At 35.3% G+C, this 27310-nt stretch overlaps 1 long non-coding RNA gene across 1 annotated transcript in view; it reads right to left on the reverse strand.

Annotated features, from left to right (window-relative positions):
• LOC116658538 overlaps window positions 1-26758 on the reverse strand; it is a 160113-nt gene extending 133355 nt beyond the window's left edge. Inside the window, exon 1 of the long non-coding RNA XR_004313805.1 lies at window positions 26510-26758. This is a non-coding gene — a long non-coding RNA (uncharacterized LOC116658538). The remainder of the gene's footprint in view (window positions 1-26509) is intronic.
• Between the last annotated feature and the right edge of the window lie 552 nt (window positions 26759-27310).

The raw sequence follows: 27310 nt of genomic DNA on the forward strand, positions 1-27310 counted from the left end.
CTCCATACCTGTAATGCCTTTTTTTCCCCAGTATATATAAGCAGTATATATATGAGACTACATTTCTCCACAGCTTCATTACCAAAATATTTTGTCATGCTTTTAGAATTTTACCAATCTGATGAGACAGAGATGTTTGTTCTTCCCTTATTATGTGTGAGAAGGAGCAATTTTTTTTATGTTAAAGAATTTTTTTTCTCAGTGAATATATTGTTTATCTCTAGTTTATGTCATTTATTTATTATGCTATAGGTTGCTCTTTATTCCTTAATATTGATAGGAATATAAACTCTGTGTCTTATAAATTGGAAATATTATTTCCCAGTTGCTGTTTGGTTTTGACTAACCTTATTGTGCTTTTCTTATCATTTTATCCCATTAAGAACTTCACACCAATTTTCTTCTAGTTCATATATATTTCTGTTTCTTACATTTTGTTGTGTAATCAATTTGGAATTTATCCTAGAGTGGGAAGGGAAAAAAATCCATCTTATCTTTTATCAAATAGCTATCCAGTTGTCATGAGATTTAAGGTCTTTTTTTTTTTAAATAAATATCTAAAATATGGAGTTCTTTTATTTCTGGCATATATCATAGAAATATGTTCTCCAATTACAGTTACCTTACAGTAAAATGAGAGAACTATACTATAGACAGAAGAGAAATAATCTGTTTTGCAGAATTCTTTTAGGTGTTAGAATTTTTGAAATTTTAAAGTCTTTAAAAACATAGATAACAATTTTTAGTGACCTACTTTTATCAAATCTTTACAAATACACTCTTTAGAAAAGTAATGAGATCATGTATTCTTTTCTTCTATTGTATCCTTTTCTATAACATTTATTAAATTTTTTATAATAACAATAAGTAATTTTGGCATAAAGGGTTTTGGAAATAAACAACTGGTTCATGGCATTAAAAATCAGGCAGTTTGTTACAAGGGGTGAACATTCTATAGCATGAGTCAGCGTTTGCACGGAGTCAATAGAGTGTATCAGTTAAACCATATAATTGTTTAGGAAGAAATTACTTAAAGTAGCTTCTACTGTACACAGATTCCAGGGGTCTCAAAAGTGGAAAATTTACTTTTGAAATAAATAAGCTCCTCTGATTTCCAACACTAGAAGTTTTGCTCAACAAGTATTCAGAGCATTTTCCTTTGATACATTAATTAATTTAAGTAATTAATTAAAACACAGGTAGAAGTCAATTTTTCCAGAAGTATATTTTAGAAACAGTTTTAGAATATATATAAAACAAAACTTTCAATAAAAACAGGGAAAAAAATTAAAAGTTATAAGCACTGAGAAAGATTATAGGTTTTTGCTAATACAGTCTTTAAAGCTTTTTAGACATTGGAAATCATTTAGACCTCATTCCTAAAATGAATTTAATTTCTTAGAAAAGTCAGATCTGAATTAATATTTCATATCTAATTAATCTTTAGTCTTTTTGCTCATGTTGATAAATTTAATATTCAAATGTATCACCAATCCATTCTATATTATATCAGGCAAAATTTAATGTGGCTACATCTCCCTGTCAACCTCATCTCACTTTACTGCCCAACAATGATACCCTTTTCTACCCTGGCTGGTCTTACTTTCCTACCCAGAACAAGAGACTACATTGATCACCTTCTCCCTGAACTTCTTAAATTATCTTCTGATGGATGATACACTTAACTCCAGTATTTACAGATTAGTATATGAATTCAAGTCTTCTTTTCCCAGCAAAACAATGAAGTCTTTTAGCAGAAGAATTATAACAAAACTTTCTATTATAGTCACACACTAGTATAAATTTAAAGTGTATGATATTGGAGGGTATAAATAATTGTGAATCTCTTATTTCTTTAGTTTCAGTTTTCTAATAACAATTTTTTAAAACCACCACAAAATCTATGGATTTATATGAAGTATTAGTGCTCCTATTGGTATTCTGAAGAAAATAATTAAAGTGAAGATCAATCTTAAACATCCTGGATGTTTAGTGAAAGTAACGATTGTCTTCTTTTTTTGAAAAAAGTACAGAATTTGTGCTTTACATACAGTTGAATAAAGTGGGTACTATATACTTTGCTGTATTGATTATTTTAATATTATTATCTAGCTTAAACTGCATTCTAATATTTTGATTGTAGAATTGACTTCTATTTTCTTTAGTAATTTTTGATATGTTTATAATATTTGTTTTCATAAGAAAACATATAAACTATCATGAAATGAAGATTATAATTATATATTAATAAATATGAGCAGACAAATGAAAACAAGAGCCTTTATGTATTGCTATTTATAAACTGCTTATAATTTGATATTATTGAAAGACTCTTCTCCCTTCCACACAAAATTGTGATTAAAGCCAAAGAAGCTATTACATAAAATATATGATCTAGATAGAAGTATACCTAAGTAAATTATCAGAACCTGTGAAGATTAGCTATAATGTCAGTTTTTTTTTTCTTTTTCACATTGCCTATGTGAAAAAAAGTAGAAAAGACTTTTTGACATATTCAGTATATATAACAAAGTATGTTATGTATCATAAAGCAAAGGGAAACGTGTTGCTATTGTATAATTTAGCTTGTGCAGATTACCTTTCTCATGCTCAGGATTCATTTTTAAGTGTAACTATGTATTTAGTTATAACTAATCTAATAGCTAAAAATATTTTCTTCAGTTTGTAGCTAGGTAAATACGTATTTGCCATGGTGCCTAAATCATGTGCCTGGTAGTAAGTAAATTGTGTAGCCATTGATATTCTACACAATATTTGATGTTCTCCAATAACTTGAAAAGTATTTTAAGTAGAACGGACATATGATATGCAAAAAAAGTATACATATTCATTAGGTTCAGGAAATAATATAGCAAGTGTGTGTGGGCAACAGTGAGTGTTATTATGATGATTTTGCATTTTCACACTGTTTAAAATAGCCCTCAGTAATTTTATACACCCTTGGAAACAATACTGCTCCTTCTAGGATTTGAGACAATCAAATTCATTGAGAGATGATTTCTTACCTATTTATATTCCATTAACTCTGATAATTCGTGTCGCTTCCAAAGATGCAACTTACAAGCGTGGAACACTAGGAAAAATGAAAGAGCCACACCTAGGGATTAAAGATCACAGAGCATGAGTTCACTATGTGCTCCATAGCCTCTCTGTCACTTTCCAGAAGAAATATCAAAAGAAAATGAATTTTAAGATACGCCTTATTTGGGAAAAGAAGTCGCAAAGTTACAGCATAAGACTGAGTCTATGTATTCCAGAGGGGCGTGAGTCTACCCTACTAAAAATGTGTTTGATTTTATTGGAGAAGCATTAGGAAATAAATATATTTGTAAATATCACTGTTTGTACTTCTTCTTCACCTCCCCTGACTCTCTCCGTTTAAAGCAAAACTGAGAGGATAGGTACTAAATCCTATGGAAAGGAGCAGGGAGATGGCAACAGACAAGTGGGTTCAAGGCTGGGACAATCCCCAATCACTAGACAAAGGGTTTATTGCCTGGGGGGATTTTGTTCAACAAATGATCATGTATGGTTTGACTTACCATCTGGAATAATTACAGAATACTCATTAAAATGACTTTAATCTGTTTAATTTTTAGAGAAAATAAATGCATATATTTTAACACATAAAAAAGTTAAATACAACTTACCACTGTTCCACAGACTACTAAATAAAAACACTAAGTAGTCATTTAAATGTATTTGATTACTATAATGACCTTGTTAAAAGATTATTGTTTATTTTATACAGATGAAAAATATTAAGTAGTGGAGCTAGAATTCTAAAGTTTGTGCCATTCCATTATACCACTTTACATCTCTATTTTTCATATGTAATACACAAAGACTATATACAAAACCACTGAAAAAGCAGATAAGCTATGGGGATAGGTTCAGCCTTGTTTTTGTCAATATGTTCTTTGCTAAATTCCAACCAAAAGCCATCATATTAAACATCTTTTTCCTTGAAAACAATACTTTAAAAAAATGCTACTTGACACTGAGTAGGCAACTTAAAATTAGATAAAAGTATATAAAGATAATCATGCCCCTTTTGAAAAATTAAAGCAATAAGTAAGTCCTCTGTCAAATGCAACTGACACATTGAGGCTTCTTCTGCACTGTGGTGGCATATAAGCTGCCAATATACAAATATATCTAGCTATAAATACAGATAACCTTTCTATGACTATATATTATTTTGGATAATATGATATATTAAGCATGAAATTTAGATTTTGCAGATGAGGAATCTAATCACCCATGGCAGCTGTCATATTTAGAGCAACACATGAGAGATGGGAGAAATGTATAAATGTCAGGGAACAGAAAGTCGTTTCAAGTATCAAGATTTCTCCAACAGATGGCTTGATAGCTTATTTTTTATATTCTATGAGTTCTAATTTTCACCATAGTAAATATATTTTAATAATACCTCATAAGTCAGATTAATTTGTTGGAGAAATCAAATAATGGGAAATAGGTTTACAAAATTATAAATACAGAACTGAAGAGTATTCTTCTTAGTTGTATGTCATAATGATGGTCAATAGTTCAAACTGAACTTCTATCCTATGAGATGCTGTAGATATAAGATTTGGGGAAAAGGGAGGATGAAGATCAAGGGAAACATAAAAAATGACTATCAAAAAAGCTGGTTTGCTGAAAGAGCTCTCAATGACAAAAGCTAGAATGACCCAGGTTAGAAAATTAATCAGGCAGTTCTGGATTATAACCCGAAATATAAAAGAAATAGTCACAAGTCCATATTGACATTAATAAGTGATTGAATAAGTAAATCGATGGACAAATCTCTTGTACAAAAGAATGACAAAGAGTATATGTAAATAGTGTACCTTACAGGAGGTGGATCTTAATTCCTGTCACCAGCCCCTGTGGTCCCCTGTACACCCTTGTCCCCCCACCCCACTAACCCCCCACCCCCCACCCCCAGGGTGTTCTACACTTAGTGACTTGCTTCTAAAAATACAGTAAGGAAGGAAAAAATTGTAACGTTACAATGAAGGAAACTGGCAAACACCGCCTTAACCAACTGGTGACTATTTTAATGAGATTGTGAGGATATTAAGACCCTTGTGATAGATGCAGTGAGAAATATATGCGGTAAAGCAAATAAAGCCAAATATCAAAAATTATTAAATCTGTGGATTAGAATTTGTCTTTAAGTCAATTTTTTAAAAATATTGGAGGTAAGCGTGACATTGAACTCTTCTCAGAATCTCATCTTTTTAGTGTGAAGGCAAGTGAGCTAACAGCCAAAAAAATAAGAATAGTAAAAAGCAGAATTCTGAAAGAAATAAAGCAGGATGATGGGAGTCTTTAGTAAAGATGGACAAATCAATCAGGTATTAGAATACTAGATTTGTCTATATTTTGGCCTTTTGAAGTTCACTAGCCTGGAAAGTTACAGTTATAGATAGCAATGAAAACCAACTATAACTACTTTAGTTTCATTTTGTCTGCATATATTCAGAAGTTCTTTACAGAGGTCACAGTGGCCATGGAGACTGACACTCCAATATCCATAATTGTTCAAAAAATAGAAAGGAGCTTCATAGTGATTGTTAGAAAAGGTGTTCCTTGCACTGACACTCGGTGTGATTTCTCCACTATCTCCTTGGCAATTAGTTTGACCAAAAGCTCCAAATCCTCTATTACTGTTTATTCATTTACTCAGCAAACATTTATCAATCATACCCAATATACCCAACTTTGCAATTAACACTAGAATGAATTTCATTGGTTTCCCTTAGTTATAATACACAGATAATAAATACAGATTGTCTAAATCTAGGAGAGCTGTAATAGAGTTAGGCACATAGTGAGAACTCTGGAAGCCCAGAGAAAGTGTTCATTCCCTCAAATTTCACAGGTAGGTGGGTCTTAGTAGGTAAGTAGAACTAAGTCTTAACAGTTTAGTGAGTGAACCACAAGTATAAGGAAAATTAACAAAGGCATAGGAGAGGGAAGAGCATTCCAGGCAAAGGAAATACTATGTCAAAAAGCACTGAGGCAGGAGAAGCATAATTCATTTTATGAAATGTATGTGTTTCCAGATAATTGAAGTCAAGTATTCATGTCAGAGTATGAGGGATATGGTTGGAACTAGCTGAGTGTCTTATTTGCTATGATTTAAAAAAAAAAAAAAAGGAAATGATGAAGGAAGGAGAGAAAGAAAGAAAGAAAGAGAAGTTAACTTTGTCCTGAAGACAATGCAATAGAGTACTATGATTACTTTATATATATTTGGAAACAATGAAACTGACAGTAGTGCAGAGAATAAATTAGGGAAGTTATAACTGAAGGCACGAAAGGGAATTGAGAGTCTGTATGCTAATCTAAACAAGCTTCCCTAACAGTAATAGTAAAATAAAAGCATAAAATTTAAGAGACATTAGAGAAGGAGAATTAACTGGACCTTTTAATCACTGGATTAGGGAGTGGAAAAAGCAAGGTGTTAAGCCTGGGTCCCCTGCTTCCTGCTTGAGGGGTAGGTGAATAGGGAGGACAGTCACCATGGTATAGGACACAGGGAGAGAAAAAAAGTGAGACAGAGAGTTTGAGCAAAGCTTGGACATAGTAATTTTTCAATGCCTATGGAACACCTGAATAACTGATTCATATATAAAAATCTCAATTTTTAGTTTTTGGGAAGTGATTTAGACTAGACATACATATTCATTAATAAAAAATATAGAAGTGTGTATTTAAATCATGGGACAAGATAAGTGTTAAAATTAGAGACTTTAAGAGTCATTCTTTCTACTCAGCAGTGTTCTAACCAAGAGCTAATTGAAGGACCCAAATTGGGATTAAAGTATCCATTTTATAAATGGGCCAAGTAGATGCTCCAAATCCCAAGATGTAGGGCTACTTAGTGAGGTTAGAAATGAGAATACAAGTGGGCCTGGATGAGAATAGAAACCTCAAAGGACTTGTCCACTGTTAGAGTTTACACATTAAGTCCTAGGCTGAAAAGCTGGAGCACAGCAAAAGGAGGACTTGTTGCAACATCCAGAGGCATCTTAGCACGGAGACCAGAATTCCAAGACAAGCGCCCTATGTCAGCACAGGTGGTGGAAAGACTAATAGAAGACATGCCAGGAATAGCCACGCAGTCTCAATATCTCAGCTCTGCCTTATGTAAAACATAACCTAATAGATATCAAGCTCTCACTCATCTCCTATTACAGTCTGTTTGCAAGTAGACAGGTATAGAGGGGAATTAAGTGCCTTGTTTAGAAACTGTCTGATTAAGGGATGAACAGGAGAAACCTTGATACGACTTCCTCTTAATGGAGAAGGTAGCCCCATCTCCATATTTGCTGAATTGTGAATATAAGAGGATAATTGGTGTCCTCTAATGGGAAGGTCACTCAGGAGAGGCAATGAATGCAGGAGAAGAAGAATAAGGATAAATATCTAGAGAACAGAAAAAAGGAGGGCAGGGGGAGGAAGTGGGGGTAGGCAGAAGGAAAGGGAACTTTAAAAAAATGGAGAGGAAACTACAAAAAAGGGAAGAAACAATGAAAAAAATAAAGGATGCCACAACTAGCACCCAGATTTGGTCTCTAGTACCATTTTCCAATATCAGGAAACAAGGCCTCTGGAACTAGATCAGGCCCTCGATCTAGGACAGGAAAGATACACAATGAATTTGGAGCATCTTCATAGTGCCACAAAGTAAGGGCATGCTCACAAAAGAGGAAGAAAACGAAAACACAATGATGGGGATAAACCAAAGGGACACAGGAGTCAACTGAAAGAACTCCGAAGGACCAAAGCTGGAACAATTTAAGCAACAAAATAAAGAAAGTTGTACTGGATTATAACTCAAAAGTATAAAATAAATATCCATGAGTCCATACTGAGATAAATAAATTATTAAATAAATAAATGATAGGGGAAAATAGACAACTTTCCTGTGCAGAAGAATTACAAATAATATATGTAGATACTCTGTCTTCAGGATGCAGAACATGACTCCCTGCTCTAAGTGTGGTCTGTGCTCAGTGACTGCCTCCTAAAGACTATGGTGTGGAAAGGGACTGGGGAGAGAGTAACTTTATAGTAATGTTAACCTTGATCAGTGTTAATATCAACAGTGATAAATTATGTTGCTAATATGCACCCTTGATATAATGTGATGAGAATGGCACTTTACCTCTATGATCTCTCTCCAAAAACCTATAACCTTAATCTAGTCATAAGACAAACAGCAGACCAATCCCAAATTGAGGGATATTTTACAATATAGCAAAGCAGTACTCCTCAAAACTGTTAAGGTCTCAAAAAACAAGGAAATTCTGAGAGACCGACACAACCAAGAAAAGCCTATGGAGCTATGTCAGCTCAAGTGATGGACTATACTGGATGGGATCCTGGCCCAGAACGGACTTTAATAATAATAAGTCAATATTATTTCACTAATTGTGACAAATATGCTATACTAACTTAAGATATTAATAATAGGGGAAATTGAGTGTGGGGCATATAAGCACCCTCTGAACTATCCTTTCAACTTTTCTGTAAATCTAAAACAAAACATTTACCCAAAAAAAAGACAGGTTAAAAACAGGGTTTTGGTTATGAGAATGGTCAAATAAAAAAATAACGACCAGAGAGTGTTTACTGAATTTGGTCAACAGGATTTCTGGGGAGATGCTATAATAGCCACATAAATGCTAGAATAAAAGGATACAGCTGTGAACTGGGGAGTAAACAATAATGTAGACAATGAGAGCAACATGTACAAAACACCTCCTTTAACTTATTTATGACCCAGGGAGAAAAAAAAAGGAGCACGGGTGAGAAAGAGGTGTTTATAAACCATAAATAGAAAACAAAGCTCATTATTAGTAGAAGTTAAAACAAGAAGGGGTGAATAAATAATTGTGGGTGGAAAGTTCCCAAGACAGTATGGTGGATGATACCTAAAGCACAGGAAAAATAATTAGCCCTGAATAGGGAGAAAAAAACTTCTCTCTCCAAGACCATAGTCTCAGTGTCATAGGAAGGAAGACTATAGTGAGTTGATATGCAGATTAGCTAAGTCATACTGAGGGAGCTGAGAAGATGCACAATTTTCATGTTCTGTGGATAGCATGATAGCTCACAAATGTCAGCTAGTAAGAGATATCCTTTTCCTTTGCTGCCCTAAGAAAAGAATTGTGTGTTTCTCAGTTTATAGTTGTGAAATCTTTCTTTCCTTGAAGTCAAGGTGGTTGTTCCAGATCTCCTTCCTGATACTGGTTATTCTCTTAATTTTGAAATTTCTAAATTAAATTTTATGTTACACAATTTTCTCTACATATCCTGTATTAAGTTTTTAAGATCTATCTATGTTGACACATTAACATATAATTGTATGAATTAAAGTTTTTTTCTCATTATTTTATGGAAGGACACTTAAGTAATTTTAATTTTTTTCATATTACAAACAACACTAAAATGAACATTTGTGTAAATGTATTCTGGTATACAATATAAAATCTCCCTGAGATAAATCCAAAATCACAATCTCCGTGTCCTAAAGTAGGATTAAGTTTCAGCAAGTGTCCTTTACTTTTCCTTGGGCTAAGCTTTCAAAGTTTTGTTTTATTTTTTAACTTGCCCCATTTCAGGCACAGAGCACACTTTTTACTGACAACTTCCTAAAGGTAGATGCATTGCTAAGTATAACTGAAACTACAAAGAGAAAAAAGGGCACAATGCATGAAATTTCATGTTACAAGAGTGACTGTGACAGGTGCTAGAATACAATTACCACATGATATGGATACCCAACAGATGCAGAGATTTTACATTCCAACCAGAGGAACAGGGTGACTTCATGAGTATTGTGGTCTTTGAACTTAACCTTAGAAGATCATAATGATTGCAACAGAAAAATGAGCTTTGAAGGAGGGGGAAGCTACCTCAAATGGAAGAAGAAAGTGCTTCAAGGCAAATGAGGGAAAGATTCTAAAGTATGTTCAAGAACAGTGAATTCTGGATGGAGCAGCAAAAGTTGTAAAGAGTAGTTTTGGAAGTTTTGGAAGAAAGGTATGCTGTGTCCAGTTCATACAGGTCCTTAAATACATTGCTAAGATTATCCTTTATTCTAAAAGAACTAGAGAACAATTAAAGCCATAGACTAAAGTGACCTGACTTGCAACAGATATGCTTTGGCTCTAAATAACAGCCCCACATAAACCAACTTAACTCATCTGAAAAAGTTTTAAATGTAACTGATTCATTATGTTACTAGATTATATGATTTCACTTATAGGTGGAAAATAAAATAAATGAACAAAGCAAACAAAACAAAAACATGTAGATACAGGGAATCAGGTTCCCAGAGGGGAGGGGGTGGAGGGGGTAAAACGGGTAAAGAGGGGTCAACTGTACATGATGGATGGCAACTAGATGTTTGGCGGTGCATACGCCAGTAGTGCAAACAAAGTCAAAATATAATGTATATAGGAAGCTTATATAATGTGATAAACTAATTTTACCTCAATTTTAAATAAATAAATAACCCTATTAATGTGCAGCTTACAAGGTTAAAGCAGAATAACTGATACATATGGGGGGAAAAAAGAGCTCCTAGACATAGTGTAGACAGAGGGTTTGCAAATTCAATAGCACAGTCATTTCATCAAAGACCGGAAGCTTTCTATCAGTCTGCCTCGTCATCCCCATGTGCAGGTGATGTTTCCCTTCATGGATGAAAAATAGCTACACCAGTTCGAAGCCTCACAGGCAGAAAGCTGATGTCCTATTAAAAATGGGCATTTTCAATCTTGAATCTCTTTTAGTCCATAAGCAAAACCTGTCCTAGAAGCGTACAGATTTCCCATCAGGTACAATTTGCTAAAAAAGCCACTGGCCATGACAAAAAACAATCATGCCAAGGAAATAAAACAAACACAACTGCCCTGGACCAGTTATGATGAAATCAAAGGCACTACAGAAAGCTGTTGTTCCTAGGGACAAGGGCTAGTAAACACCAAAGCAGCGTCGGGACTTTCCCAGTAGAGGGGAAGGTGGTGGTTGTGTGCATATAAACAAGTGTATCCGACATAGAAGCGTATAAGATGTAGGACATGAAGGGATATTGGCAATACGCTGGCCAATGAAGGGCCTATTTTAAGAGTTGTCATGAAAGCCTAATTTAGGAGAGTAACAGTGATGAATGAAAAGATGAGATTGTGTCAGGGGACACTGGGAAAGTAAATTAAGAAAATTAAGGAGAATGTGTCAGATGGATGGGGGCATAGTTGATAACTGAGAGTAAAAACAGCTTGAATGATGGTTCTAGAAGGACTGGAAAAAGTAGACATATTTATCATAGAAATAAAGAATGCATAAGAGAGGCAGATGGGCATTGAAGATGTTGGACAGTGTTTGGGGATATTAATTTTAAGGGGCTATTAAGGTACCCAATAAAAACTTCCCATAAATACCTAAAAATGTAATTTAGTAATTGTTAAAGCTAGGGAACTAGAGATCTCCAAGGAAGGGAAGTGATTAAAAAGAAGAGTAAAGAAATGGAAAAATTCTGTATTTAGGGAAAGACAAAGGAGAAGCTAAAAGAGCATATTTAAAAACAGTAGATGTACACTTAGATAAAAATCTAGAATAAGCAAATCCATGTAATAAGAAGGCTGAGAAATTGTGATTAGTCATTTGTAACCTATTCACTTATTCAGCAGAGTGCATGGAGTACACAGTGATTATGGTGGGGTAAAAAACGAGGGAGGTACACACCGGGGACCAGTGAGTGTAGGCTACTTTTCACTCTTCAAGAAATTTGGTAATAAAAGAAAAGACAGGCACTGGATTTAAGCTAAGTGATTTTTTCCTGTTTGATAAATGTTGTTTGATTCTTGTTTATTTATTTTTATAATGATAAATGACTCTGACCATCATTATATGATATACAAATGACCTAGAAGAAAAGGAAGTATTAAACATAAAAGACAATGCAAGACTTTAAAAGTCTAATTGTTCTCAGAAGCAGAAAACAAAGATGAGGTCAAGAGTAAAAGTACAAACTGGGAGTTCGAGATTTGCACACACTAACTACTATATATAAAATAGATAAACAACAGGTTCATACTGTATAGCACAGGGAGCTATATTCAATATCTAGTAGTAACCTCATGAAAAAAGAATATGAAAACAAATATATGCATGTATTATGACTGAAACATTATGCTGTACACCAGAAATTGACACAACATTGTAAACTGACTCTAGTTCAATTTAGAAAAAAAAGTGAAAGTACAGTGATAAGCTTCAGAAGGAAATGGGTTTACTAACTGGAAAGAAAAGGAAAATAATTGCTGATCATTTTATTAGTAGAGGATAGAGAAATGATTAAAGAGATTATCCACCACCACCATCCCCCCATAAAAAAGAATGCACCGTAGTTCCTCCTTTTACTGCATGGGATTATTTTTAACATTTGTGGTCATACTGTGTTTACCATTTTGGTAAATATCCATGAGTGTGTACATGTTCATATGCGGAAAGAAGATAAATGATGAAATCTCAATCCATCTAGGAAAACAAAAGAAAACATCATGTGCTTGAAGAAAGGAATAAATACACAGAGGGAAATATATGAAAATAAATAAAGATTATTATAAATGAAGCAACAGAGAGGGGTCCTATGATCTGCACAGGCCATGACAAAAACAATCATGTACGTTGTTTTTAGTTATAGTAGATTATTATTAGTTATGATCTCTGTGCCAGTTGTAGATTATTATTATAATCTCTGTGCCAGTCAAGCAATCAGTCCCTACGCAGCAAACTGTTGGCAGCTGTCAGGATAGCTTGTGGTACTTACAGAGATTCGTCTGAAATGGTTACAATGAGCCCAAATGGAGTTGGCAAGTTTATTCCTTTCACAGACAGCAAAACCACAGTCAGTGATGTCAATTTCTCACATCCCTGGTTCTACAGCCCACATCAAACAGAAGGAGCCAGATGATAGACAAGATGAGTGTGAAAGCTCTGTCTTGAGGGAGCCAACTCACAGTCAAGCAGTTTTACAGTCTGCAGCCATACCCGAATGAGGGCAAGACAGAAAGTCCCAATACTGATGGAACTAAGGAGGCAGATGAGAAACTGCCTCCTAATAGACTCCTGCAAGATAGGAGGTAACCAAGAAACAGCCTTGTGACAGCCCCTATCTCACCATGTTGCAGGGAGGATGCCAGCACATTCCACCAACACTTGGTTCAGACCGTGGTTGAGTCTTCCCTACGTGGCCACCATGGAGATCAGCGAGATTGCCAGATGCTATCATAGAGCCATACCGGCTGCAATGGACTATTCATTCTACCCATCATTCTCTTTAAAATCTTCTGGATGTTTCTTATGCCATTATCTCCAAGAAAACCTATTTCTTCACAAAGATAAAAATTACATGACTTGTTGCTTTTACTTAACAGAGACATTGATATACCTTCATTTTCTCTTGTATGATTACTTATTAAATCCCTATGGTGTGACATTTCCTATTAAAGGAATAAATGAATGTATTTTCATACCTTTGTCAATGTAAAATAATCAAATCTCTGCATTAGTGACTCACATCAAAGAGGCTGGCCTAATTCACAAGTTATAAAATGAAAAGTCATATTAAAATAAAAAAGTAAAACTGTAACAGTTGAAAATAAGAATATAAAGATGTGTATGCATAATGAGCTACTAATCAAAATTACCCACTCAGAATTTCTTGCAGAGGGAAACGCAGAACAGTTTAAAATGAATGAACAGCTCAATGAGCAGGCAAATGAGAATGATTAGAAAAACACATTCTCTTACATAAAAATAGAAATGTGTAAAATAAAGTATATGTGCATTTTATACACATTTGGTTGACTTTCTTTAATGGATTCTGGCTTTTTAGCTATTTTTTAAAGTTAGTTCTTGAAAATTAAAACTCTTAGGTTGACTTACTGATCCCTCAATTGCCTTTTCTCATTTTCCTTCCCACTATCAAAAGAAAACAAAAATGCAAAGCTTTCTGCTTGACTCTAGATCCATCTCTGAAGAAAATTACAAGGGAAACTAAGAGAATGTGTGTACCTGCTTACGCGGAGATGTATTAGTCAGGGTTCTCTTGAGAAATAGAACCAATGCTATATACATATACACACACACATTTATATACACACATATACACACACATATACATTTATAATAGGAAACGGCTTACATGATCATGGAGGACAAGAAGTCCCACGATCTGCCTTCTGCAAGTTGCAAAACCAGGAAAGCTGGCGGTGTAATTCATTCTAAGCCCAAAGGCCCGAGAACCAGAAGCTCTAATGTTGAAGGTGAGAAAAGATGGACATCTCAGCTCAAGAAGAGAGAGAATTCATCCTTGCTTCCCCTTTTGTTCTATCCAGGCCCACAAAGAATTGGAAGAGGCTCATCCACATGGGTGAGGGCAGATCTCTTTACTCAGTCTACTGAATCAAATGCTAATTTCTTCCAGAAACACCCTCACAGACACCCAGAAAAAGTGGTTTACCAGCTGTCGGGGTATCCCTTAGCCCAGTCAGTTTACACATAAAATTAACCATCTCAGTAGGAAACCAGTCTAAGTACTTTGCATACATGATCTCTTAACTATTAACAATGTGTCTTTTTAAAGGTAAATAGGTAAACAGTGTTATCTTTAATGTATTTATCACCCCCCACCCCCCACCCCTCTTAAAGGGGTTAAAGCAGATCTTTAGAAATTCTCTTTTCCATTGAATAGATTGAAAGTTGGGGTCTATTCTGAGCTCTCTCTAAGTTGTCCATTTGGCAGCTTCTGGCTTGCATCCCATGTTCCTCCTAGTTACATCAGCTCCTCCAAGGACTCACCCCTTCTGGCACCATCTTGGGGAAAATGTGGCTGATTCTGTAGAGCTGCAGATTCTGAGTTTGAATTTAGTCACAAAACTCAGGAGTGCAAGAAAGGTAATTTTATATTTTCTATAACCCAACTGGCTTTCTAGTATAAGCATCCATTCCACAGGATGAAAGAAAATTAATTTTGGGCAGTTTAAAGTTTCCCCCATTCCTATAGGACCAGTGTTCCCTGAAGGGATTAGGGGTTGCCATCTGATCTAAGTCATTAACAATACACCTTGGTATCTGCTGAGATGCTTTTGCTTCTAGTAGCAATCTGCAATCTGCACTCTGCTAAGGAGGCCAACAGTCATCATTGTTTTGCATAACAATAGTCATTTTTGTCTCTGTATTTGACCCTCATTAAGCCAAGTTATCCCTTCTAGTGCATGTGGTCATTCTACTGCTTCTCCATCACGATGGACATACAAGAAACTCATGGCGACATCTATGGGGCTTTACAACTTCCAGGCTGTTCAGGGTTCCATCAGAATTGTTCTGCTGCCCTCTGTCATGCAGGGCATGGGGTAGCTCTCCAAGGGTCCCACAGCCTGTCAGCTAAACACATCTTGCAACAATTTCTGTTTGGAATCTGCTCTGGGCTTCCTGGAAATTTGCCAAGAAAAGGAATTAAAAGTTTATCTGAATTCAGATTCCCTCAAATCTATGTGAGATTTTTGTTATCCTCTCTTTCCCATGATGATGCAATGTGAAGTCAGGATTTAGGGCTCCAGCCAGGGGTGCCACCAGCCTCTTAGCTCTTTCTTCTTCTTCTCTGATCCTCTAATCTCCCACACAGGGAGTGGTTAGTATGAGAAACTTTGCTCACACCTCACTTAAGTTCTTCTGAATGTTTGTTTTCTGTGGCAATGAAACTTTTGTTTCTCCCAGAGGCTATTATCAAAGTCCAAAAGCTAAGAAACAGTTTCTTGTTTTCCCCCATTCTTCTGGGATGTTCTACCCTTGACACAAAGAGCATGGGAGTCTCTATCTACTGGCTAAAATGTGTTAAGAAATCAAGAGGAATGTAGGAACAAGATGACAACTATGGGACAAATGAAAATATGATAATGTGAATCTGCTCACATGTCAAAATATTGTCACCTGACACAGGGACAAGCTGAGGGAATGAACAAGTGATAACAACTGCATGTAGTGACCCCATCTCTCGAATTTTCAAAACCATACAGACATGCATGAGTTCAGTCAACTGTATTAAAAGGCTGAAGGTGATTAAAGAATAAATAAAATTGTGTATCTAATATGACATATTCCTATTGAGGAGAAGCATCCAAAAAGTTAAACACTTCTGTGAAGAATCTCTTCCAATGCCTCTTCACTGTGTTCCTTTTGCTCACAAGTCATTTTATTCACTTTTAGAGGTCCCTAAACCTACCTACAAGGGTATTTCTGCCAGGGCCCATTTGTTAACTAAAACAATCACTAATCTGGGCTCATAAATTCAGACCAATATTAGGTGCAGGAAGTTTTAAGGCAATCCACCACCAATCAGCCTGGGGTAGTCTTTGTCCCTCTTTTTTCTGCAACACCATCCAGGCCTCCACACCGAGGAGCTTCATGTGTACCTGTTAATTCTATTAATGAGAAATGCTCGGGGAACTACAGGGAGACTGGACCTAAGCTTCAAAATGATTACTTTGTGGGCCTATATGTGTTAACAATCAAGATGCAGTTGGGGAGGTGAGTAAGTTGGGTGGGAGGGTGAGAAAGGACAGAGAAGCTGTTGTTAGAAGTTGCTTTCTCCAATACTGGGACTGAGATTAATTTGTGTTAAAAGGAATAAGAAAGACTAGAGTTAGAACATTGTCAGCAGTTGCAAAAATAGCTTAGAAACATGAAAACTTTAATATAGTACAGTGTAAACCGGCCTGTACGGGTAAGGATTAGCAGAGAAATTGGGTAGAATGATGGATACTGCTTTTTCTAATCACTTACCTACATTTATTAATTCATCATATCCAACGTTTAGGCAGTCTTTTGGAACTGAGGTTTCAGTAGTGATCAAAGCATTCTCTTCTCCTCATTTTCAATCTTTCATGTCCATGAAGTCTGCTTAATCCTGTAATTCTGCCATTCGTTCAATAAGTTCCAATAATATCAAATAATGGCTTCTTACTTTCTAGTTGCCATATACTTTTTTTATTGAAGTATAGTCAGTTTACAATGTTGTGTTAATTTCTGGTGTACAGCATAGTGATTCAGTTTTATATATATATGTATGTGTGTGTATGTATATGTATATATACACACATATATATATTCCTTTTTGCATTCTTTTTCATTATAGGCTCTTATAAGATATTGAATATAGTTCCCTGTGCTATACAGTAGAACCTTGGACCTTGTTGACCCTGTTTTATGATGATTTTCCTTGTAGTTCCACTTGTACAAGATCTGCCAAAGTTCAGTAGGTATTCTGTGAGACTTGTTCCACATATATTTTTGTAGATGTATTTTTGATGTATTTGTGGGAGAAGATGAACTCAGTGTCCTTCTATTCTACCATCTTGAAGCCCCCCTAGTTGCCATATTCTTTTGCCTCCACTTAAAATGTGTGCTAACACACAGACACACACAGTCATTCCCAATGTTTAATAAATGGGGTCCTCACGCATGACAGGAAAGGAGATTATTCTAATTATATTAAAAAATAGTTATTTTCCAAATTTAATTGTTTGATGACTACCAAAGCCTACACTCTAAAAGTAAAGGATTTTTTAAAATTGTCACATAGCAAGGCTTCGATTTAATAAGTGAAGTCTAACATTATTATATTTTAATTAAGACAAGACCTAAAGTTGTCAAATTCTGTGGGATTTTACATTTTATATGGACACAATTAAACATAAGTGGATACTTGATAAAGAGTTGTATTTGAACTGCTGCTTCTGCTTCAGCTCTTTGGGAAAATTGAGTGCCCAAAATGGAGACAGATAAAATGGAAAGAAGCAAGGTAGGATAACATCATAAAAACTTCCCTTATAGATTATAGCAGAACATGTTCGCTGGATTTAAGACATTTTATCTTTGGGCTTTTTCGAAGTCACATGAAAAATCAAACACTAGTTCCAGTATTGTATTCTATTCTGTTAGTTTCAGAGAAGATGAGAAAGGATGTTTGAAGGACATTTTTTGCATACTTAGTGATGTAATTATAGCCTATTTAAAGAAATATCTCTGTAAATATACTACTATTGCTATTATTGTATTATAAACAGTTATCATTGTTATTAGCTAAATTAAAATACCAAACATGATATTCTTTCTGAAGATACTCTGAATGGAAGCAGTGAATTTTAGGAAATCTCATATGTAATGTACAGAGTTTGTTTTTTCTCATGAGAATTCTATCTCTAGTTTTCAGTCTCTCAAGGCTTGAATAATTAGTATAAATAGATAGCTTGCATATTGAGGCGCTTTGGAACCAAACTTTTTTTGAAGTTTTTGTTACTAGTGATAAGAGGAAAAAGTACATTTCTTCTTCTGCTTTTTAATGAGACATTTAAATTTCTTTTTTTGAGAAAGAAAGCACAGCAATGTGCGCTCATACAGGCAAAGGTATATTATTTTAGGGAACACATGAAGGAAGAAAGGTTATTTGTTGCATTTTTGTCAAAAACTTAAAAAGAATATTTATAAAAATGAAAAATTTGAAAATTGAAATGATGGAATTTATTACATTGACTATTTTTCCAATTAAGCAGTGCCTTATTTTCTAAATCTTATGGGGTTTATAAAATGGCATGGGAAAATATGCTAAAATATTCCTATCTTGTTTATTTTCTCCTCTTCATCTTTCTTCACTAATTTTCATAGTCTCTTTCCTATTCCATTCTATTGTTTTCTCCTCATTTTTCTTTTTTGTGTTGCATTTTAACTCCATATGAAAAAGGCATTTTAAACAGCACAATAGTCACAAAGAGGTCAGCCCTACTTCTTAGTGGAAAGGGAAACACTTACAAAATGATGAATCAAAATACATGTCAAGGAAACAGCCTATATTATGGACACATCATCACTCCATGACTCAACTGAAAGGAAAGAAACAGGTGTTCACCCCAACAGAGAAGAACCTCCTCATCCTTTGCAGACTCTGGGGGTGACCTCTGTGGCCCCAGTTCTTATATCCCACTATCCTGCCTTTCTCAGTTCCTGACTGGGACATCAGATAAAACCTACATGGCCAGGATCTCTCTGCCGTGGCCCCGTTGTCTGCCTCCACTCTATATTTACTTCCACAATAGGCCTCTCTTCCACTCAGCCATCTCACCTCTCTGTAGGTGGCATTAAATTGATACCACTGTGGAAAAGAAATTAATTTGGGTTGGCCATGAAGTCTAAGGTTTCTCATGTGAGGATGGTCTTGAGCCAAATTGCTATCCTTTGTTTTAATGCTTGGTTTTCTGTTATCATTAAATTCCTTTAAAAGAAAATTTGATCATGACTAAAGGTCAGTTAAATAGGGCTAAGTATTTAAGAGTGAAGCAAATATAGGGGAAAAATAGAACTCAAAAAATGAATACACATATCATTATATTTTGGTATTTCAAGAAGCTCTTGGAATCTTACTTACTTAAAATCCATTTTAAAGTGTCAGAGAAAAGAAAAGCATAAAGGAAAATTTTCATTTCTATCCTCTGGCCTATAAGAAGCAAGGAGACTGAAAGAACAAAGATAAGAACAAAAGAAAATAATCTAGGCCTAGCTATAGAGCAATGACAAATTCTCCTAAATCACAGAAGACAAGAAAATTTAAAAGATTGATAACTCTCAATGCAGTATAAATCATATTTTCCATCTATCAACCTGGACCTATCTATCTATATTGTTACTGGAGGAAGTATCATTTTTTTGACAAGCTGTTGCTCTTAGCAACAAGTCATCTTGATATTTTCTTTGATTATAACTAAAGAGCAATATCCATTCTTGTTACATGGGTGTAAAGTATAATTTAAAGCTCATTAAAAGTGTAGCAGGTGTTCACGTATAAAGTGCAAAATAAAATAGGAAAGAATTTCTCTATGGCTGAGCTGTCAGTGCTGTAAAAGCCTAATTTATTTTGCATAACCTTTTAGCAAATAGACATGATTATAATAGAGAAAAGAGAAATAGAAACAATATATTCAAGAAACTAAAGGGACTTAGCCTTTTGATTTGACCTTGATTCCCAGCCTTTGAAAATATTACAGTCTTTTAACAATGCAGCTTTGACATACAACACATTTTTCTTCCCAAGAGATAGAAGTTCTTCAGACATTTTCTTAGCATAAAAGCTGCTCTAAAGTAGAAAATGAGTAGGTGCATAAACTGAAGCAGAGTCAGTTTATATTCATTGCAAAGCAGGGAAGAGAATGATGTTCAAACGTCCAGTCTTTTGATGGGTTTGTTTTTCATGTGGAAAGTCCCTCCTCTGCAGAAAGGAAATTCAAACTCAAAATTCAAAAGTGAGTGAAAGTCTTCTGGCGAATGGAACTATTTCTCAATATCTTCCATTGTTGGCTGAAACTAGGCAAATGGTAAGAAAAAGATCCAAGTACATCAGATCTAAACACAGAACTAAAACTCAGAGTTATAATTGTTAACACAGTGACGTGATTTGAGCTGTGGATTTGCATCACCCTTTCAACCAGCCACTCTAATGAAAGCCCACGATTGCTGGAGTTAAGTGGGTTTGAATAATTCAAATTATTAATATTTTTCTCTGTTTAGGCAAAGGAAGGAAATGTATTTTTTAAAAAGGCAGGGACATATAAAGCAGAAGTTGTGGTATTTGAGAAAGAATGGTGAGAAACAAGACACAACTTAATTGTAATAGAGTTTTGATACTGCTTGCTGAGACTCAATGCTGTCGTTAAAATTAATTTTTGAAATACAAAAGGCAAATATTCATAGCAATGAAAATAAAAATCTGAAAGTAAAATTCCATATACTCTTAGTAAAACCCACAATGGGCTGAGGAAGGATGATAAAAGTCTGCTGACGACCTCATTGTGCCCAGTTGTGGGCACGAAGGGGAACGTCAGGGACACTGTTTATTTTCACTTCCTAGACCAGAAATTTCCATTTAAATACAACTGTTTAAATTAAAGAAGAATTAATAATGGACATTTGCTTCCTTTCTCCATTAAGGAAAATGGTGTATCAAAGAATACAAAGCAGCTGTCACATATGTGCCTAAAAGTTTGGTGCAGAGGTCCTAAAAAAAGTATTTTGTTTGGCTAGAATAGAGGGTTTTTTAAATGAGCCAATAATTTTTCTAAAAATAAGTATTTAAATACCATTAGACAATTATATCTTGTAATTCTAGGGTTGCAGGCCAAACTCAGTTGTATACAGTAATTCATCAGAGTGGAGAAGCAATTGCCCCTGCCCATCCAACCCAGTAGAAACGATCAGTGCCACCCCTGGCTGCCACCATGCCCTTCTAAACAAAGCCTCCTGTTACCGTCAGAGAACTTTGTGCTTTTCTTTTACTCGCTTATCCTTGGTGTATATTTGAATTCTTCCCTTGTAACAGAGAACAAAGTGGTTTTATTTGTTATTAATAAAATCATAATCTGTGTCATTCATGCTTTCCCATTTTTTAACCTAGAAGTTACTAAGTAGATATTTGCAGAACTGCACTGAAGCTTTTAGTCATGACTATGTGAAAGCAGTATTTCCAATACTGCCCTATCCTGGGGCATGTAGCTTTGAAATTTTTAAAGATGATATAGCTTCATATTCTATCAAGAGACTATTGAGGATCATTTGACTTCAGGAAATGTGTGCTGCTGCGGCAATTCTTGTATGTAATTCTAAAGGAACTTAAACTGTTTTCCCTGTTGTGGAATATATATAGCCTGTCCTTAAAAATTGCAAACCACAGAAGTAACTCTCTGAAGCAGATATTTAATAGTCTGCATTTATTAGAGGAAAATATAACATGGAGATTTCTCTTCCGAAAATTGATGCCAAGAATGCCCACTTGTGTCAAGTTAGCATTTGTGTTAGAAACCACCCTTTACTTTCTGCGGCATATGACAACACGATCACGGTGTTACTCTTCCATGGGTCCCCGGTAAATACTCCTCGCGGTTCCCTAGCAGTGCTGTTAGAGGTCTGTCTGCATTGCGAACATTCCAGCCAAGTAAAATGTGCCCTCTGAAAATAATCTGCAAAATGGCAATTTGGGTTTGGAGGGTGAGACTATACAATGTGAGAGACAAAACTCTCACAAAGGATTAATAATTCCAGTTGCTCTATAATGATGTTATTGAGAATCAGGCCTTCAAAAATGTCAAAAATTTATTGAAAACCTTTATCATAATTGAAACGGGGATAATAGTATTTCATTATGCCATATTTGGGACTATAGGAATTATAATGTACTTCTCTTGAGGGCCATCTCTTTTATTTGCTTTAAGATAGAATAAAAAAATCTTTCATCATAAGAGTACGTGTATGTAGGCAAACTCATATAAAATACATCAATGTGTCCCCAAACTATTATTACAAGTAAAGGGTCTTTTGGATTTTGTAGGGGAGGCACATTTAATTATTTACCAGTAGTAGTTTGCGCTAGATGTACTCTGCTTCTGTTACCCAGTTTCTAAAAATATTTTTTCCCTTAGTCCGTAAGTAGTACATGCTCATTAAATAAATTTTCTAAATACAAGATGATAATGTCTATATCCCTGAAGATATGGTTTAGTGGACCAGGAAATCACAGCAATATACAAATGCAAGGTTTTGTAGTAGGCAAAATGACTCCGGAATAGGAAAGTGCACACAATCTCTATTTACTCCAGCACTTATATATAGTATCACAGGGAAATCAAAAATAAAAAAGAGGCGAATAAAAGAAGTACAAACCTCCCATTAAAAAGGAAATATAAATATTTTTACTGCTGTCAAAACGTTTATAATACAATGAAATAATGGATCAAGGTAATGACCTTCAACAGCTAGTAACATCACTACGCAAAATTTTGATGATGAAGTTTATAATAATGACTCTATCACCTGAAACTATGATTAATCTTAATGTCACAGTAAAAAAAATGTTACCAAAGGAAGATAAACATACAATAGACATGATATAATGAGAACTTAGATGCCATTGTTGTGCATGAAGAGAGGATGCCTAACCTGTGCATCTAAAGTCAATATAAGAATAAATACTTGGGGGTGGGTGAGAAAAGCAAAGGGAGAGTTGTTTTCTTCTTAGGTGGTAGCTCAGGGCTCTGCAAGCCTCATTAGGAAGCCCTGTGTCTAATACAGAACATGAAACATGGATGAGCAAAGGCAGAAAGATACTTGTAATTTGATGGGCTAAAGTCCATCAGTCTTATGAGACTCAATGAATGCACTAGAATGTTGCAAGGGAAATATGCCAAGACTTCCTGAGCTGGGCGCCTTATTGGGTCAAGGGGAGCAGGGAAGGGAGTTGCCTGCAAGTGTTTAGAGAGCCTAGGAATCAATTGAAACCACTAACCCCCTCCCTGCACTAAGCTTTGGACAATGAAAGTTCAATTTCCACTTAAACAAATAGATTGTTTAAATTAATCATTGATTTCTTGAACAGATAAGCTACTATTACTTTTTGGCCAATGTTTGCATGTTTGCTTCATTCATTTCAGAGGGAAAAAAGTTTGTGTAAGGGAGGAAACCTTTTACTTAAAGTTATTAAGTAATTCTAAGAATATTAAAAGAAAAAAAAATCCACAAGCTGAAACTTAACAGTATATCAAAAAAGAGGCCAATTCACAGACTTCTGGTATGTGTTTTTGCAGCTATATTTTCAGCTCTCTTTGCTTCTTAAATCTTTATCTCCAACTCCTGGCCCACTTTCTTCCATTTTAATTTCCAATTCATCCTCTAAACTACGACTCACTTCTCCCTTATCTCCAAATCTGAACTTTTCCCCATAATTCCCTTTTGATTAAAGTTCTTGCCTCTAAATTAGTTTCTTTGGTGCTTGCTACAGCCTAAAGAAGTCCTCCGTATCATTCACCCTCAAGATAGAGAATCTTAAGTGAAAATCGGGATTTTTCTTTTTTTCCTCCCTTATGAGAAAGCTGTCACCCTAAAAGAAGACTCAAGGTATAGTTCTTCTGCTGACTTCTTGCAGAGTTGCCCTTAATTCTTCATTCAGCACTCTGGCTTTCCCACTCTCAGCTACACACTTTAAAAACAGAAAGTTCCTACTCTGGAGATGACCCACACTTTTCTCTATATCTAGTACATGCATGGAGTCATTGCTGGTCACTCATCTCCTACCCCATGGAGTTTCTGATATAACAGCACTACTAATTTGACAATGGTAATAATATACTGCATGTGGAACACTGTGCAGAGAAATCCATACCTAATTTATCCTTCCAGCAATCTTGTGAGCTAGGCTCTATGATTAACTCAATTTCATAGATGAGGAAACTGGAACTTAGTGTGGTTTAATGGATTGCTCAGGACTGCACAGAAAACCAGTAGGGTACTCAGGATTTGACCCCAGGCCAACCTGGCTCTAATCTCCCATGTTTGTCGGTTCCGCTACTTCCCCCCACACTCCTTATACAGGCTACGTAAGACTGATTGTTTATTCTAAACACAGCAAATAGAGTTTTGTGTCCTGAAAGCTAATTATCCTGAAAACGCTATATGCAAACCTAGATCTGGAAACTTACACCTAGAGTCCATATTCCATTTGTCTCTTAGAGTGCCATCTGGACTTGGCTTGCCCTACATGCTCTGCCACATTCTTATTTTTATAGCCTGGTTCGTACTCTCAATGAGAAGCTGTCATACTGATACCCAAAGCAAATAGATTAGGGCCCCAGTTTATCAATGGAAATCCCCAGATTAAGAGTAAGTTTATTCTGCTTTGTCTACAACCAGCTGAGAAAAGTGAACTTCAGCATCAATGTTTGTAGTTAAATATTCTGTTCACCCTGTTTTCCACCAATCTGTAACATAAATAACACTATTGCTCTCTGCTAAGCCTTTCAACCATCTTTACTAAATAACTTTAATGGTATATCCTTGGAAAGTAACTATTTGAACACCACATAAGCCAGACAAAGCATTCTTCTAATTTCGGATCCTTTCTTAAGCACAATGAAATGAATAATTGTGCAGTCTAGCTGACACTATGCCTGTACCAACCTCATTTCCTCAGATTCTACTCCCCACAAAAATACTTGAAATGGAAAAAAATAAAATCACAACAGTATAAAATGAGAGAGTAAGAAAAAAATCACTAAACATAATTTTAACATTACCTTATGAATAGGTTTACATCAAATGTTTATTTTTAACATATTTCCGTAAGTGTTTCCCATGTTACGGCCCACTCTTAGGAAATAGTTTAATGAATGCATGATTTTCCACCAAGAATAAATACTCCAGTTTACTCAACTCTTTCCTTAATGCTTAGTATTTAGGTTGTTATTACTTTTTGCTTGTATTGCTATATATTTATGCAATGAATAGCTTTTATTTACAAAGCCATTTCTATGTTTAGAATCAGATCTCCAATTCAAAAATAACTAGGTCAATTGACACAAACATTTTACAGACATCACGTATTTAAAGATTCTTATGCTAAGGATGTTATTTTTCCCTAGTTACAAAAATAGCTATTTTATTCTGCCACTCAAAACGAGTTAGAAGTACAGAAATGGTTACTCGAAGTCCTTGGCAATAAAACAGTGATTAAAAGGTTGCATGCACATTTCTGTGAGACTACACTTCCAAAGACTTATTGAGCACTTCAGATTCTGAGGAAAAAATGAGTTCACATTCCTCATCCACATTTATTTTCATATTTACTTAGACAAGTTGCTTACTGTCCTTAATTGTTTCTAATATCTGAAATGTGAATAATAATGGTTCTATTCCATAGTTGTGTTTTCAGTTGTAAACGGTATAATGATTTAAAGGGCACAACAAAATGTTGGGTAGGTCAAGAGTGCTCATTAAATGTAAGCGATTTCTAGCTTAGCAGAGCCCCGCGGCATAATCTTAGAGGAGAATGTGCTCCAGAGATAAGAAGCCGAGTTTGATTCCTGATATACTCTGTACCAGCTGTGTGACCTCCAGCCCGTTATTTGAACTCTCGGTAACTCTTGTTTCTTCAAATGGAAAAACTGGAATAACCATCCCATTTATATCTAATGGTTATTGTCTATATTATGTGAGATCATAAATGTCTACAATAAAGTCTGGTTTATAGTAAACATTGAATAAATATTTATCAGGAATTACCAGTAGCATAACATAATTTTCTACCCATTTTTAAATTAGTGGCTCTCTTCATAAACAGAAAATTGTTTGGTTAGCAGTAGTTACAAAAAAACACAACTCTTTAAATTAATTTTAAAGGATTACTTCCTTTTCACTACAAACTACCCAGGCTAACTGCTACTGTAAATCCCTACTGCTGTATATGAATGCTGGGCTGCACCCTGCAGGCCTACAAGGCCTGTACTCGACCAACTTCAAGACTGAAGAAAGAGCCTGGAGTCAGTGATAGAGACATTAACGTTTTAGTGGACACAGGGGAACTTACATGTCTGAGGCAAGGTCCTAGAGCAACTTCCCACTGTGTGCTATGGACGGCAGGCTGGACGTGGCAGCGGGCTTTGCTCCTGGGGCAGAGGGAGGTTAGCAGTTATAAGGGGAATTGATGTCAGGTTGGTTCATCGGTTCCCAAGGAAACCAGCAGAGGAGCACATCCTTCACCACCCCTTTGATGAAAACAATTACCAGCTGGGGCCTGGGGCTAGTATGTAGGAAGGTCAGTCCTGTGAGTAGGGCACAGGTGAAGCAGTCACTGGTTAAGCAGGGGATAGACAGAGAGCAACAGAACAGCCATCTTGAGTGGCCTGACCATACATTGGATAAAACAAAGCCACTATTATCCAACCCAGTGGCCTGTACACATCCTGCAGGCAAGCAAGAATTGCTGAATATGATTTTGGACTCCATTATTAAAATAAAGTTTTAAATAAGAACATCCATTTCAGAGCCTTAAGAGGGGCAAATTTTAATGTAATAGAATGCTTCTAAGATAAACTAACAAGTTGTTATATTTGTTTCATGTTAAATTCAGCTTTTTCCCCCAGCTTCTTTTCCCCATGTTAATGTGTTCTCAAGGTTGAAATAGCTCTGTGATTTTTCAGGATTTTGTGCATTAAGTTGAAGCATCATTTACATACATACATACACACACAGAAACACACACATATCTTTTAATGTATATATAATTTAAAATTTATTTTAGATGTAAAATAAAATGACATTTTATTTCACTAAAAGCAGTTCAGGCATTACTAAAAAGTCAGGATACTTACTTGTTTGTTTATTTATC

This window comes from Camelus ferus, chromosome 2 (genome assembly GCF_009834535.1).
Source record: "Camelus ferus isolate YT-003-E chromosome 2, BCGSAC_Cfer_1.0, whole genome shotgun sequence".
Classification (NCBI taxonomy): Eukaryota; Metazoa; Chordata; class Mammalia; order Artiodactyla; family Camelidae; genus Camelus; species Camelus ferus.